This window comes from Neofelis nebulosa, chromosome 15 (genome assembly GCF_028018385.1).
Source record: "Neofelis nebulosa isolate mNeoNeb1 chromosome 15, mNeoNeb1.pri, whole genome shotgun sequence".
In the NCBI taxonomy this organism is placed as follows: Eukaryota; Metazoa; Chordata; class Mammalia; order Carnivora; family Felidae; genus Neofelis; species Neofelis nebulosa.
The window spans coordinates 57,824,629-57,840,603 of NC_080796.1; the positions used below are offsets into that span (position 1 = coordinate 57,824,629).

Here is a 15,975-nt window from a genome sequence, read left to right on the forward strand (position 1 = left end):
TTACTTATATTCATTCAAATATACATGAGATATCCTGCCAGATCACTTTGTTTCAAAGTAAAGTACATTTTCACAATTTCAAAGTAATTGAGTAAATGGAAGATAGACTAAAAAATGATAATTTTATAAAGAAAGCACTAATATCATTATATAAACGTATTCTGTAGTTTTAGTAAAAATTACTTTTTTTATATCTGAGTGGGAATATGGTAATTGTTGCTAAAACCACACATGTCAAAATAATACATTTATGTGATCCCTTCAATACTAAATGTACTATAATTGGAAGACACACAGAAGATTAGCATTGCCCCTATGCAAGGATGATATACAAATTCATGAAACATTTCAAATTTTGTGCAGTTCCCAAGTGAGCCCTTTGCAGATTAACTCAATTAAAAAAAAATAAACAAAAACACGAGTCAAAGCACAATGTGAGACACTGAATAATAAAATTGTGATATTTCATTAGAAATACATTTATGTAAACACTAGAAATACATGTGAATGAAGTTGAGTTACACCTAAAAAATAAAAAGGACTGTAAATAGAATCTATATGAGATGGAAAATAATATACACACTTGATTTTTTACCTTAAACCTTGAATTTTTGTCCTGTCCAATTTAGATCAATTTGTTTTCTGATGTCTCCAGATTAAATTGGCAGTGTCTAAAAGTCTTGTTTGGTGCTACTAGAGAGAAATTTTGTTTGTGTGAGGGAAAGTTTATAGTTGTGCTACCCATTGTTCAATAAATACATTGATTTATCAAACACGATATGCATAATTTTTTTTAAAAATGAATGAAAAATTCATTATTACAGATGTTTATTATCTGGTTAGAAATAAATGAAGGTCAATGCTTTCTTTCTAGCTTGTGTTCAAGTTGTGGTTGGCCAAATTATTGATCTTGATTTTTTCACTCCACAGCAGGTATCATATATCTAAACCCTTGCGATGGCCTCATGATAGCAGATTGCGTTTCCTCACCTCTTGACTTTGGGCTTGACCAGATTATTCATTCTGGTCAATTTAATATTGATGGGTGGGAAACAGAGGTTTCAAATGCACTTATGAGTTTGGATTGCATTCCTGACCTCTGTCATTATGAAAAGACTCTTTTTTCAGTCTTATCTAAATACTTTTTCCCTTATTAACATAATGAATATATTTTCCAGTATTTTATTATCAAACCTTCATATTTGTTATTTCATGTTTAGTTATTCGACTCAGAATTCATTTATTTATTTAGGTTTGGGGATAAAGTATAAAACAAAACAAAACAATTGTTTTATCTTCCTTTTTAATGTGGTTATACTGATGTACCTGTGCCATTCATCAAAAAGTCTATCCTGTCCATATTTCTTTGTAATGCCTCTTCAACTTCATGCTATTGTTCCCTATGTCGATAGGTCTGTTTCTGGGTTCTATATTTTGTTTTACTAGTATACATCCTATCCATATTGTACTGATTGTCTTTTTCCCTTTGAATTACCATGGGACTTTTGTCAAAATTCATTCTCCAACATGAAACAAACTACAGAAACTGATTTTAAGTAAATTTTTTATCTTCAAGTGACCCTAAGCTATTCTTAGCTCTATTGCCAAATATATTTTAAAATCAGTTTTTCAATTTCAGAGAAATATTCTTATGAAAACATCCTTTTCCAAAATAACTGTACCAATTTATATCCCCATCTGGGATGAGTTTCTGTTGCCCCACATTCTCAAGAAATACACCAATGATTATATGTACAATTGTATAATGATGAATAAAAGTGGTAAGAATCAACATCTAGCCTTGTTCCTAATCTTGAACTTCTAATATGAATGTAGTGGTATTTTTAGAAAGATACCTTTTATTACAGAAATGTGTCCTTCTATGTTCTATTTTTAAATTGTTGAATATTGTCAACCTTTCATTAAGTGTTATCTTTAATTGTGTTAATTACTTTTTTGTGTACCTATCAAGATGGTCATATGTTTTTAATCTGTATATATGGAAATTATATAAATTGCTTTTTGTTTATTTTTTAAATATTTATTGAGGGGAGGAGGGAAGAGAGAGAGAGAGAGAGAGAGAGAGAGAGAGAGAGAGAGAGAGAGAATCAAGCACTCTCCATTCTCAGAGCAGAGCCTGATGCAGGGCTCAATGAGCCTGAGATCAGACCTGAGCTGAAATCAAAAGTCAGACACTTAACCAATAGAGCACCCTTTGAACAACTTTTTAATTTTTTTCTTTTTTTTTAAATGTTTATTTATTTTTTGAGAGAGAGAGACAGAACACGAACTGGGGGGGGGTGGGAGACCACGAGAGAGGGAGACGCAGAATCTGAATCAGGCTCCAATCCAGGCTCTGAGCTTCAGCTTCAGTTTATATTCTAGGATATACATAAGTTGGATGTAATTTATCACTGTCTGTTATATATTGCTAGACTTAATTTGTTAATATCTTAATTTATAAATTATCTATATCTATATATCAATTTATATGTATATATTCTTTTATTCATGAATATTTGGGTTTGTAGTTTCCTTTTCTCATAATATTTTTGTTTCATTTTGATATCAAGATTTTATTAGTCTCATAAAATAAATTAGAATGAAATGCTTCTCTCTAGGTACAGCTACTTTTCTTCCAATTCCAATTGTACATTGTGTAGAATTAAGGAATTGTAAGGAGTACCAGTAATATCTGATGAGGTTTTTGGGGATGATAGTGAGGTTCCTGGGACCAGAGCAGACGGCCAAGAAAGAATTCTTGAAAACGTCTTTGGTGCAAAACGGTGATTTTATTAAAGCATGGGGACAGGACCCTTGGACAGGAAGAGCTGCCCCAGGACCATGAGGAGACACTGGTTATATACTTGGGAGTTGGGGGAGGTAAAGTCCAGGGGAAGTTTCCAATGAGACTTTCATATGTTAAAGAAGATGCACAGGATACTGGAGGCCTAGCTATTGTCAAGTTAAGGTTGTTTTTCCCTCTAGCAAAGCATTAACTTTAAGACAGTAAGGAGTTCCTGGAGAAATATTTTACTCTGCCTGCCTCAAGTATTTGTCAGTGGGCTGCAGGTTATAAGGAAATTTAATTTTAACTGCCATTTTCTTCTGTCTTTGTTTCCCATATCACTGTGGAGGGGTGATGTTGGGGCTCTGGGAAACTGAGTCTATGACTTTCTGGATATTAGACTATTGATAAGATTGCCTTTTTCTTGTGATTTACTAAAATATTTGTAAATAGATGGAGACGCAGGTCCTGCAGGACTATGATCTCTATCAGTCCTTTGTCCTTGGACAGCCAGGAGTGCCTGAGGGATATCACACACATCCCACCTGGGGGTAGGGGGTGTTTGCAGCCTGCCAGCTTGCCTTAGGCTTACTCCCTATATCTATCTGCCAGAGAATTAGGACATCTGAAAAGTAGAACATATAGGCAGGCCAATTTTATCACTTCAGTATTTCTGTAATAGCACATAAAGGTAGAATTGAGCTCAGTAATCTCTGCATATTTTATATCATTTAAGAGGTCAGTAGTCATAGACAACCAGTCACAACAATAATAACAAAATATCTTGGAGATAAAATTTAACTCCTAATATCTACTCAATTTTCTGTTTACTTGAAAAATAAGAATTATAAACTGAGTCTCTTATTCATTGTTTTGCTGTTGTTTTGGGGTAGTTTTATTTACATGTACAAATAATACCGATATATTATAATACTTCATCTAAAAGTAAATCTTTAATCTGAAAGAAAAACTATCATAGTTAAAATATACAGGATTAATTATTATGATGCTTTAATTCCTGCAATGTGACAAAGGGCAAGAATAAATTATGGGAGATAAGAGAAATCAACTGATTGTGCCAGCTAGTATTTAGCATTTAATTATTTGAAATATGTTTAATAATTCTATTGTTAAAAGGAATAACTCATTTGAGTTAATAAGCATCATTTGGATTAACTTGGGAAAAGGCATGGAATAGTGTTCAGATGAAATGTAAAGTTAACTATTGTGTAACATTTAAATGTGTTTAAACCATTGAAGTCACATTCTCAAAACGATTGAAATATACAAGTGTTTTTGATTATAGATAAATCTGTTGTGACTCTATTTCTATAAATCCTACACAGTTAAATAATCTGGCAAATTAGCACAGCTACATGATGACAAGCAATTGCTTTATATGAATTGTACCTATCAAATGACTGCTTGAGTTAATTTATTAAATTAGTCATTCTTTTGATTCCATATACACAAAGATATCATTCAGTTAATCAAAGTAATCATTTGAAATATTTCCTTTCTCTTTAAACTCTCATTTTCAACTTCATTACATTTGAAACAAAGATAATTATTACAATTTGGAAACCAACTTGAGTATGTAATATACATATATTTGAATACAATGATACATTAAAAGTTCATTTGCATGCATATAATAATTCAGAATATGTTGATTTTAATTCTTTCTAAAAAATTATCATATCTCTTCTCCTGGAATATTTTATGCAGTTCTAGTCAATAACATTTTATGCAGGCCAAGATAACAAAGATGATCACGGTGAAAAGAATGATATTTTGTGAAGCAATTTATTATTAAGAAATTCTTTTTCTGGAAAGACAACAGAGATATAGATGATTTTATGCCATATAAAGGAAACAACAGACCTAGATATACTTCTTTATACTGTGGAAGAAGAAATTATTTCCAAGAATATCTGTGTGCCATGCAAATTACAGGATTGGAAATGAACCAGACAAAAGAAGAGGGCAATAAATTTGTATGCTGTGACAGAGCAGCCATTTAAGTTGAGGAGAGAAGTAAGGGATTGCCTGGAGTTAGGAGTTTGTCTTTGAAATGACTGGCACCATTCTGATAAAAACAGTCAGAGGTTATTAACAAGCTTGAAACATCGTAGGTGCTAGAGTGAATAAATGGAGTCTTAACTAGGAAATTGACCTAAAAAATTCTTAAAAAGAATTATGGGAACAAACCAGGTAGATCATATAGAGAGTACTGTTGCTCTTAGTAGCTGATTAGTTGACCCCAGTAGTTACATGTTTAGAGATATAAATCTGAATTGCCTTAGAGGCTGAGGAAGTAGAAATGAAAATACAGATCTATGGATCTGTTAGGTGAAACAATGATGTCAGAGTTGGTAGGTAAATTGTGTAGACTGATAACTACCTTACCTTTAAGAAACAGTCTTAAGCAAAAGGCTTTAAAGAGGAAGTCATAGTTTGTTTTGTTATCTATGTAAACTGCTCAGTGATATGCTTTTAAACAATGGCTAGCACAAAATGCTAGTTTTTGTTTGAAAAGAACTTTCACAACAAACAAGAAATGTCTTCTTTTTTTGAAAATATGAGTTATAAGTAACTGCAGAGCTCTAAGAAAAATGATTCCAATTTGGGATTGTTAGCCCTGGGATAGTGGTAACGGTATTAACAAGCCTGGGTACATTACTTATCATGAAGCAAGAAGTGTGAGGCTGTAAGAAGATAAAGTAGGTCAGACAACATATATCATGAGTGTTGTTTGTTGTCACGAATAACAACAAGAAAAGGTCCACGAGGAAATAGAATTGATTTAAATTATAACTGTGATACACATACTACACAGCTACATAGTATTACCGGTAGATTGCTTTTTTCCTGCAGAAACATTAGTATATCAACATAAATAATGTGAGAGCCTTAATTTAGTTGCAGAATTAATGCTATTAAAAAGTATTTAGAACATGTTTTTTAGTTGCAAAAGAGACAAACTGCAATTAAAATTCTACATTGATGCGCAGAGTGTCAGAGAGGCCAAGTAGAGTTCTACCCTTTTGGCACAAGCTGCACGATATGATTTTGTTCCTTACTCTGAACTGTAAGCATTGCTTTTATTCCCACAGTGATGGCTGTACTCCAATTACTGGGAAGTAAATGGAGTTTGCATTATAATTGCATAAATTTGTAAAACTGAACACCGGTAATCCTTCAACTAAGGAATTGACATTTTGAGGAGAAAAATAGATTTGGTTATGGTAGGAAAGGGTAAAGAAATGCAGACAACTAAAAAAGAAAATGCAGCATCCTAATGGGTGAGGTGGTGGTTACTATGACAATACTACCTTCCATTGTGCATCTCCTAATACTACTGTATAAAGTTGATTGTCATAAGGAGAGAAGCTTTCTGAGGTGTCTAAAAGGATCAGATACATTCAGCTAACAGAGAAGTCTAATGTTGGAGAAGGAACAGGATGAAAACTAAGACTCAGGCCAAACCCTGAAAAGCTGAGATGTAGAGGTAGTTTGTAGAAAGTGCAATCTATACAAGATTGATAGAGGGATAAATATTTGAAGAGATTTTCAGGAAGTGAGAAGAATGTGCATTTAATTACTATACAATTAGAGGGATTTGCCTTTTATGTCCTATAAAGTTCAGAGATGCTAAATGTTTCTTCAGCTGTAATACACCTAGTTAATTTTGGTACCGGGCAGTCACTACCTGACTAAAATAACTCCAACGTGTGTCCTAGATTGGGATCCTCTTTCTTGAGTGGACTTACTACTTAATCTGGTCAAAATTCCTATGTATAAAATGTTTCACAACTTTATTTTGTATTTGAAGAAACAACATCTATTTATTGGTGCATATCTAATAAAATGTGACAAAATAATTGAAAATTGTTTTCTGTTGGTTTATACTTTTTTAGTAACAAAGCAACAATTTTTTAGAAACCTGATTTTTATTTCTATTTCCTTGACAAAATGCACTTTTCTGAAATAAGGAATGGAGAACATGGCAAGAAAAGCATTACTATTTATATGCAAAAATTAAAATTATTTTTATAATAATATAGAAGCAGTGTCCAGTTCAAATTGCATAGCCCAAAGTTTGGTATCCCTTAAGGTATTCACTTCAAAAGTGTATATGCTTATTTAAATAATGCTACTTTGTGCAAAATAACTTTGAAATTTATCTTCTATAACTGCTTTTAGAAATACTTTACGGGGCGCCTGGGTGGCGCAGTCGGTTAAGCGTCCGACTTCAGCCAGGTCACGATCTCGCGGTCCGTGAGTTCGAGCCCCGCGTCAGGCTCTGGGCTGATGGCTCGGAGCCTGGAGCCTGTTTCCGATTCTGTGTCTCCCTCTCTCTCTGCCCCTCCCCCGTTCATGCTCTGTCTCTCTCTGTCCCAAAAATAAATTAAAAAAAAAAAAAAAACGTTGAAAAAAAAAAATTTAAAAAAAGAAATACTTTACACTATTTCAAACAAAATATTATTATGCAGCTTGATTATCCATCTTCTACAGATTTACTTCTTGTTTATTCATTTATTTACTCAACTTTTAATTAAATCCAAGTTAGTTAACATACAATGTAATAAGGGTTTCAGGAGTAGAACTTAGTGATTTATCACTTACATATAATACCCAGTAGGCATCCCAAGTGCCCTCCTTAATGCCCATCATTCATTTAGACCACAGACCCACCCAACAGCCTTCCAGCAAGCCCCAGTTTGTTCTCTGTATTTAAGGCAATATGGTTTGCTTCTCTTATGGTTTGCCTCCTTCTCTGTTGTTATCTTATGTTTGCCTCCCTTCCTCTATGTTCATCTTTTTTGTTTCTTAAATTCCACATATGAGTGAAATCATATGATATTTGTCTTACTATGATTTATTTCACTTAGCATAATACATTGTAGTTTCCTCCACATTTTTGCAAATTGCAAAATTTCATTCTTTTTGATCACCAAGTAATATTTCCAAGTAATATAGATAGATATAGATGATATAGATATAGATATAGATATAGATATAGATATACATATAGATATACATATAGATATACATATAGATATACATATAGATATACATATAGATAGATATAGATGATATAGATATAGATAGATAGATACACACACACACACACACACACACACACACACACACCACATCTTCTTTATCCATTCATAGGTTGATGAAATTTTGGGCTCTTTTATTAATTTGGCTATTTTTGATAGTGCTGCTATAAACATTGGGATGCATGTGCCCCTTCAAATCAGCATTTTTGTGTCCTTTGAATAAATATCTAGTAGTGCAATTACTGGGTCATAAAGTGTCTTTATTTTTACTCTTTTTTTAAATTTTTTCAATGTTTATTTATTTTTGAGACAGAGAGAGACAGAGCATGAATGGGGGAGGGTCAGAGAGAGAGGGAGACACAGGATCTGAAGCAGGCTCCAGGCTCTGAGCTGTCAGCACAGAGCTCGACGCGGGGCTCGATTTCACAGATCCTGAGATCATGACCTGAGCCGAAGTCTGACGCTCAACCGACTGAGCCACCCAGGCGCCCCTATTTTTTACTTTTTTGAGGAATCTTCATACTGTTCTCTAGAATGGCTGCACCAGTTTGCATTCCCACCAACAATTCAAAAGTGTTCTCCTTTCTCTGCATCCTCACCACCATCTATTGTTTCCTGAGTTGTTAATTCTGGTCATTCTGACAGATGTGAGGTGGTATTCATTGTGGTTGTGGCTTGTGTTTCCTTGATGATGAGTGATGTTGAGCATCGTTTCATTTGTCTTTTAGCCATCTGGATGTCTTTGGAAAAATGTCTCTCCATGTGTCTTGCCCATTTCTTCACTGGATTATTTGTTTTTTGGGTGTTGAGCCTGATATGTCGTTTATAGATTTAGGACACTAACTCTTTATTTGCTATGTCAATTGCAAATATCTTCTCCCATTCTGTTGATTGCCTTTTAGTTTTGTTGATTGTTTCCTTTGTTATGCAGAAGTTTTTTATCCTGATGGGGTCCAATAGTTCATTTTTACTTTTGTTTCCCTTGCCTTTGGAGACTTGTCTCATAAGAAACTGCTACAGCCAAAGTCAAAGAGATTATTGCCTGTTTTCTCCTCTAGGATTTTGATGGTTTCCTGTCTCACATTTAGGTTTTTCATCCATTTTGAGTTTATTTTTGTGTATGGTGTAAGAAAGTGGTCCAGGTTCATTCTTCTGCATGTTGCTGTCCAGTTTTCCCAACACCATTTACTGAAGAGACTGTCGTTTTTTCTATTGGGTGTTCTTTCCTGCTTTGTCGAAAATTAGTTGGCTGTACACTCTTGGGTCATTTTCTGGGCTTTGTATTCTGTTCCATTGATTAATGTGTGTTTTTGTGCCAGTACCATGCTGTCTTAATGATTACAGCTTTGTAACATATCTCGAAGTCTGGAATTGTGATGCCTTCAGCTTTGGTTTTCTTTTTTAGGATTGCTTTGGCTATTCACGAGTCTTTTCTGGATCCATACAAATTTAGAATCATTTGTTCTAGCTCTGTGAAGAATGCTGGTGTTATTTTGATTGGGATTGCACTGAATGTGTAGACTGCTCTGGTTAGTATAGAAATTTTGACAATATTTGTTCTTCCAATCCATGAGCTTGGAATGTCTTTCCATTTCTTTGTGTTTTCTTCAATTTCTTTAAAAAGTTTTCTATAGTTTTCAGTGTACTGATCTTTTATCTCTCTAGTTAGGTTTATTCCTAGGTATTTTATGATTTTGGAGTCCAACTGTAAATGGGATTCATTCCTTGATTTCTTTTTCTGCTGCTTCATTATTGGTGTATATGAATGCAACTGATTTCTGTACATTAATTTTATATCCTGCAACTTTGCTGAATTCATGTATCAGTTCTAGCAGATTTTGGGTGGAGTCTTTCAGGTTTTCCATGTAGAGTATCATGTCTTCTGCAAAGAGTGCAAGTTTGATTTCTTCCTTGCTGATTTGTTTGCCTTTTACTTCTTTTTGTTGTCTGATTGCTGAGGTTAGGACTTCCAGTACTATGTTGAACAACAGTGGTGAGAGTTAATATCCCTATAGTGTTCCTAACCTTAGGGCAAAAGTTCAGTTTTTCCCTATTGAGGATGATACATACTGTGGGTCATTTGTGTGTGGCCTTTATGATGTTGGAATATGTTCCTTCTATCTCTACTTTCTTGACAACTTTTATCAAGAAAGGATGCTGTATTTTGTCAAATGCTCTTTCTGCATCTATTGAGAGGATCCTGTGGTTCTTGTCCTTTCTTTTATTGATGTGATGTATAGATGCAGAAAAAAATATTCGTGGTCTTTCCAAATTTTTCTTGTGGTTGATTTCAAGTTTTACAGCATTGTGGTCTGAAAATATGCATGGTATGATATTGATCTTTTTGTGGGCTTTTTGAGGGATGATTTATGACCGTGTATGTGATCTATTTTGGAGAATGTTCCATGTGCACTTAGGAAAAATGTATATTCTACGGCTTTAAGATGAAATGTTCTGAATATATCTGTGAAGTACATCTGGTCTGATGTGTACAGACTTCCTTCTTAACAAAATTTGAATATTTCCCCAAAATCAAAATAGTATTTTCCCATGTCTAAAATAATTACTAACTATAGATGTAAAATTCTAGAGGCATTTTTCTGAGGAATTACGAGAATAATTTTAATACATGATATTGCCCTAACAAACCCACTGTGTTTTGTAGGATTTGGTAGGATTACACTGATTAAGTGTATTCATTTTATTTTTATTTATTTTTATTTTTTAATGTTTATTTAGTTTTAAGAGAGTGAAAGAGGTAGAGGGATAGAGAAAGAGAGACAGAGGATCTGAAACAGGCTCTGCTCTGACAGCAGGGAGCCTGATGTGGGTCTTGAACTCATGAACCATGAGATCATGATCTGAGCTGAAGTTAGACACTCAACCCACTGAGCCATCTAAGAGCCACTAGGTAAATTTATTGTAAGATGAATAGCAAATTAGTACTTCATATAAACACCTTGCTGATGTTTACTCACTGGAAAATGTATAAAAACAGATCACATGCCAAATAAATAGTAAGAGTTGTGTGTGTGTGTGTGTGTGTGTATCCAGAGCTTTTTCTACATTTGTGCATTACTAAAGATTTTTTTATGCATCATAATTATATCTGGAGTCTATTTATTTGGAAATTAATTTAACAAGTGCATCAGATACACCACCAAACCTGAAGGAAACAGTATACTTCAATTAATAATTCAAGGACACTGAAAACATTTCACAGTTGATTCAACTTTTCCTCTTCCAAAATGTCAAAGAATTTAAATTTTCTACAACCTAAGAGATGGGATATGGAAATAAGAGCAAGGGAAGTATTGGTAAATGGAGCGTCTGGTTCTTCCAGATAGATAATTAGCAAAATAGAAAAAAAATGTTTTAATGCCCTCTTTTCTTAAATGTTTGCCCTCAAATCATAGATAAGTAATGCAGCTCTTAAATTCACTTTCTATAAATATGATATCAACTCATTAATAAACAAACATGTATTAAGGAACTGTTTATAAAATATAAGATAAAACATTTTGATAAGTTACCAAGAAGAAATGGATAATTTTGTTATCACTGAAATTTTATTGTGTTCTGTTGATCTAAGAATATTTAACCATGTTGTAAAACTTCAAATTGCTTTTATGCAATAGGCTACAAATGCTAATTTGGAAAATAGACACAGTTTAGTGTTAAATAAAACTATTTTGAGAATGTAGAGAAAAAGCCCAGGGGAATTAGAAGCATAGAAAAACAGAGTATTTAAAAGAGTAATAATGCAGTGAACTGTGTAACTCCTCATTTATTAGATAAAAACATAACACTGTGAACTAGATTAGACAATTGAGAACTAATGCTTCAAAACTATGTATTCCCACACTCAGAATGGACACTGAGAATCTAAATCACACCTTAATGCCCACATTAACATAAGTTGGCTATTCTGCTGTTATTATTAGTACTTCTTTACTCTTCCAGAACTGCTCTGCCCCACTAATGGTTCCATGGTTCATTATAGGTACTTCTTGGAAAACCATTAACTCTTTATTGGAAAATTTCAACAAACAATTTAATACCCTAAGATTATTTGAACTCTTTCTCAAAATCCTCTCCTGGCCATTTCCAGCAATTCTGGATTGCTGTATGTGATTCTTACTCAGTCTTATCAAGCCCCAAATTTAAATAGTGCTTTAAACCCAACTTAAAATTCTTTCTTTTTAATGTTTATATATTTATTTTTGAGAGAGAGAGAGAGAGAGAGAGAGCACAAGGAAGGTAGGGGCAAAGAGAAAGAGGAAGACACAGAATCTGAAGCAGGCTGCAGGATCCAGGCTCTGAGCTAATAACTCAGAGCCTGACATGGGGTTCAAACCCATGAACTGTGAAATCATGACCTGAGCCAAAGTGATACACTCAGTGAACTGAGCCACCCAAGTGCCTCCCAACTTGTAATTCTTAATAAATTCTGACCTCCTCCAACTCCCTGAAGTATGTAGACACATCCAAAACTTTCTAAGGTGGTCTTTTCCTTTAATCATTTAATCATTTCAGTTTCATTTTATCAATTGCAAAAAAAAAAAAAACTGTTAGCACTAATAAATGCATTCAGTAAAGTTGCAGAATATAAAGTCAACATACAAAAATCAGTTGCTTTCCATACACTAATAATGTACTACCTAAGAAGGAAATTAGGAAAGCAATATAATTACATTCCATCAAAAAAGACAAAAATATTGAGCATAAGCAGCTAAGATGTGAACGACTTGTAGACCAAAAACTATGAAATGCTTGTAAAAGAAATTAATTAGGAAATAAATGGGAAGATGTCTTGTGCTCATGGATTGGAAGATTTAATGTATTGTTAAAATGTCCAATCTGTACACAGTGAGGTACAGATTCAATGAAGTGTCTATCAAAATCTCAGTTGTATTTCTTATGGAAATATAAAAAATAATTCTAAAATGTATATGGAACTACAGAAATCCATGAATGGCCAAGACAATCTTGAACAAGAACAGTGTTGGAGGCATCACATTTTAAAAATTACAATATATATTACAGGGTGCCTGGGTGGCTCAGTAAGTTAAGCATCCAACTCCAGCTCAGGTCATGATCTTGCGGTTGGAGTTCAAGCCCCACATCGGGCTCTGTGCTGACAGCTCAGAGCCTGGAGCCTGCTTCGGATTCTGTCTCCCTCTCTCTCTGCCCCTCCCCCACTCATGCTCTGTCTCTCTGTCAAAAATAAACATTGAAAAAATTTTTAAAAATAAATAAACAAAAATAAAATTTTAATATATATTACAAAGCTATAATAGTTAAAATAGTATGGTATTAACATAAAGACACACATAGAGACAAATGGAACAGATGATGCCAAAGATGAATGCATGCAAATAAGTTAACTGACATTTGACAAGAGTTCCAAGAATGCAAGTAGGTGAAGCATATATCTCCAACAAATGCTGCTGAAAACATTGGATGTCCACAAGCAAAAGAATGAATTTTAATCCTCACCTTGGAATACCCACACAAATCAACTCAAAATGGATTAAAGATGAAGCATGAGGCCTGAAACTGTAAAAGTACTAGATGACAACATAGAGAAACATTTCGTGACATTGGTATTGGCATTGATTTTTTGGATATGACATAAAAACACAGGAAACAAAAGCAGGATGAGTAAGTGAGACTACATCAAAATGAAAAACTTCCACACAGCAAAGAAAACAACAGAGTGAAAAATCAACCTATGGAATGGGAGAAAATAATCTGCAAACCATATGTCTGATGAGAGATGAATATCCAAAATATATATGGGAACTCATAAAACTCAATAGTAAAAAAAATAAAAATAATCCAGTTAAAAAATTGGAAAGAAGAGCTCCTGGGTTTCTCAGTCAGTTAAGTGTCTGACTCTCTGTTTCGGCTCAGGTCATCATGTCATGGTTTTGTGGGTTCAAACTCTGCATTGGGTTCTGTGCTAATGGTGTGGAGCCTACCAGGGATTCTCTCTCTCCATCTTTCTCTGCCTCTACCCCACTCACACTGTCTCTGTCCTTCTCAAAATAAAAAGCTTAATTCTTTTTAAGTTGGCAAAAAACTTGAATAAACATTTCGCAAAAGAAGATATACAAATGACTACCACATATATGAAAACATGCTCAACTTCACTAATCTTCAATGCAAATCAAAATGACAATAAGCTATCACTTTACATCCATCAGTACGACTATTATCAAAAAGACAAGAGATTAGAAGTGTTGGATAGGATGTGGAAAAAGGAGAACCTTTATACATTGTAGGTGGGAATGTAAATTAATGCAACCTTTATGGAAAACAGTATGGAGATTTCCTTAATAATTAAAAATAAAACTGTCATATGATCCAGCAATCCCACTTCCAGGTATATATTCAAAAGAAATAAAATTAGGATCTTGAAGCGATATCTGCATTCCCCTATTTATTGCAGGATTATTCACAAGACCTGCCATTTGTGACAACATTGATGAACCTGTTATGTGAAATAAGCCAAGCATATAATGACAAATAGTGAATGATCTCATTTACATGTGTGGAATCAAAGTAGTTTCAGAGAAGCAGAGTAGTGGTTACCAGGGGCTGGAGGGATGGGCAAATAGATGTTGACCAAAGGCTACAAAGTCTCAGTTATAAATGACTATGATGAGTAATTTTGGAGATATAACATAGGGCATGGTGACTTTATTTAACATCCCTGTATTGTATATATGTAATTTTCTTAGAGGGTAGATCTTAAGTGTCCTCACCATGCACACATGAACAGGAAGAAAAAGAAGGAAGAGGAAGAGGAGGAGGGAGAGGAGAAAGGGAGGAAGAGAAGGAGAAAGAAAGAAAGAAAGAAAGAAAGAAAGAAAGAAAGAAAGAGAAAGAAGAAAATGGTAACCATGTGAAGTAATGCATATATTAATTATCTTGAGTGTAGTCTTTGTGTTCCATGTTCTAAGATTTTATTTTATTTTATTTTATTTTATTATTTTTTTAATATTTATTTATTTTTGAGAGAGAGAGAGAGAGACAAAGACAGTGCATGATCAGAGAGGGCAACAGAGAGAGGGACTCACAGAATCTGAAGCAGGCTCCAGGGTCTGAGATGTCAGCACAGAGCCCAGACAACACAGGGCTCAAACTCATGAACTGCAAGATCATGACCTGAGCTGAAGTTGGACTCTTAACTGACTGAACCACCCAGGCACCCCATGTTCTAAGATTTTAAATTTTATTTATTTATTTATTTATTTATTTATTTAGAGTGAGAGAAAGCACGAGTATGAGCAGTACAGAGACAGAGAGAGAATCTTAAGCAGGCTCCATGCCCCGCACAGAACCCAACGTGGGGCTCAGTCTCACAACCCTGAGATCGTGACCTCAGCCAAAATCAAGAGTTGGCCGCTTAACCAACTGAGTCACCGAGGCTTCCCTGAAACTATAAATTTTAGGTAAATTATTTCTTTAGGCCCACATTTCCTTTAGACACATATCTTTATTGTGCACGCTTATATTTCCTGCTATTTTTGAATAGCCATAGGACGTGTCTTTATATTTAAGAAGATGTAACATTAAATTATATTTCCAAACTAGAGGTGATGTTGCCCTATGGGATATTGACAATATCTGAAGATATTTTTGTTTGTCACAACTAGAGATTGTTACTGGCATCTAATGGGTTAAGGTCAGTGGTTTTACTAAACATTCTACAGTGAACAGGGCAGATTCTCACTAAAAACAAATGAACAAACAAATAATTTATCTTAACCAAAATGTCAGTAGTGCACAAGTTGAAAAATCCAGCATTAAAATTATTGTCTGGTTTTGAAACAAAGTTTTTTGGTTTTTTTGTTGGTTTGTTTTTAAGTTTTTATTTTAATTCCAGTTAGTTAATATGTAGTACTATATTAGTTTCAGTTGTACAATATAATGGTTCAACAATTCCATTTTTTAAAGTTTTTATGGAACAAATAGTTTTGACAGACATGCTTTGTATTACAATGCATACTGTCTGCAATTTCCTTTTACATCAAGACTTCTCTTGGTGTGAAGCATTTTAAGTTGCTCCCAATATGTGTAAAGTAGAAGCTCATTCTGAGAATAATCTAC

The 15,975-nt window shown here is 34.0% G+C and overlaps 1 non-coding gene across 1 annotated transcript; it reads left to right on the top strand.

Annotated features, from left to right (window-relative positions):
* The first annotated feature begins 252 nt into the window (after positions 1-252).
* Positions 253-358, top strand: LOC131496716 (U6 spliceosomal RNA). Its single transcript, XR_009254642.1, has one exon. It is a non-coding gene; the product is annotated as a U6 spliceosomal RNA (small nuclear RNA).
* The last annotated feature ends 15,617 nt before the right edge of the window (positions 359-15,975 follow it).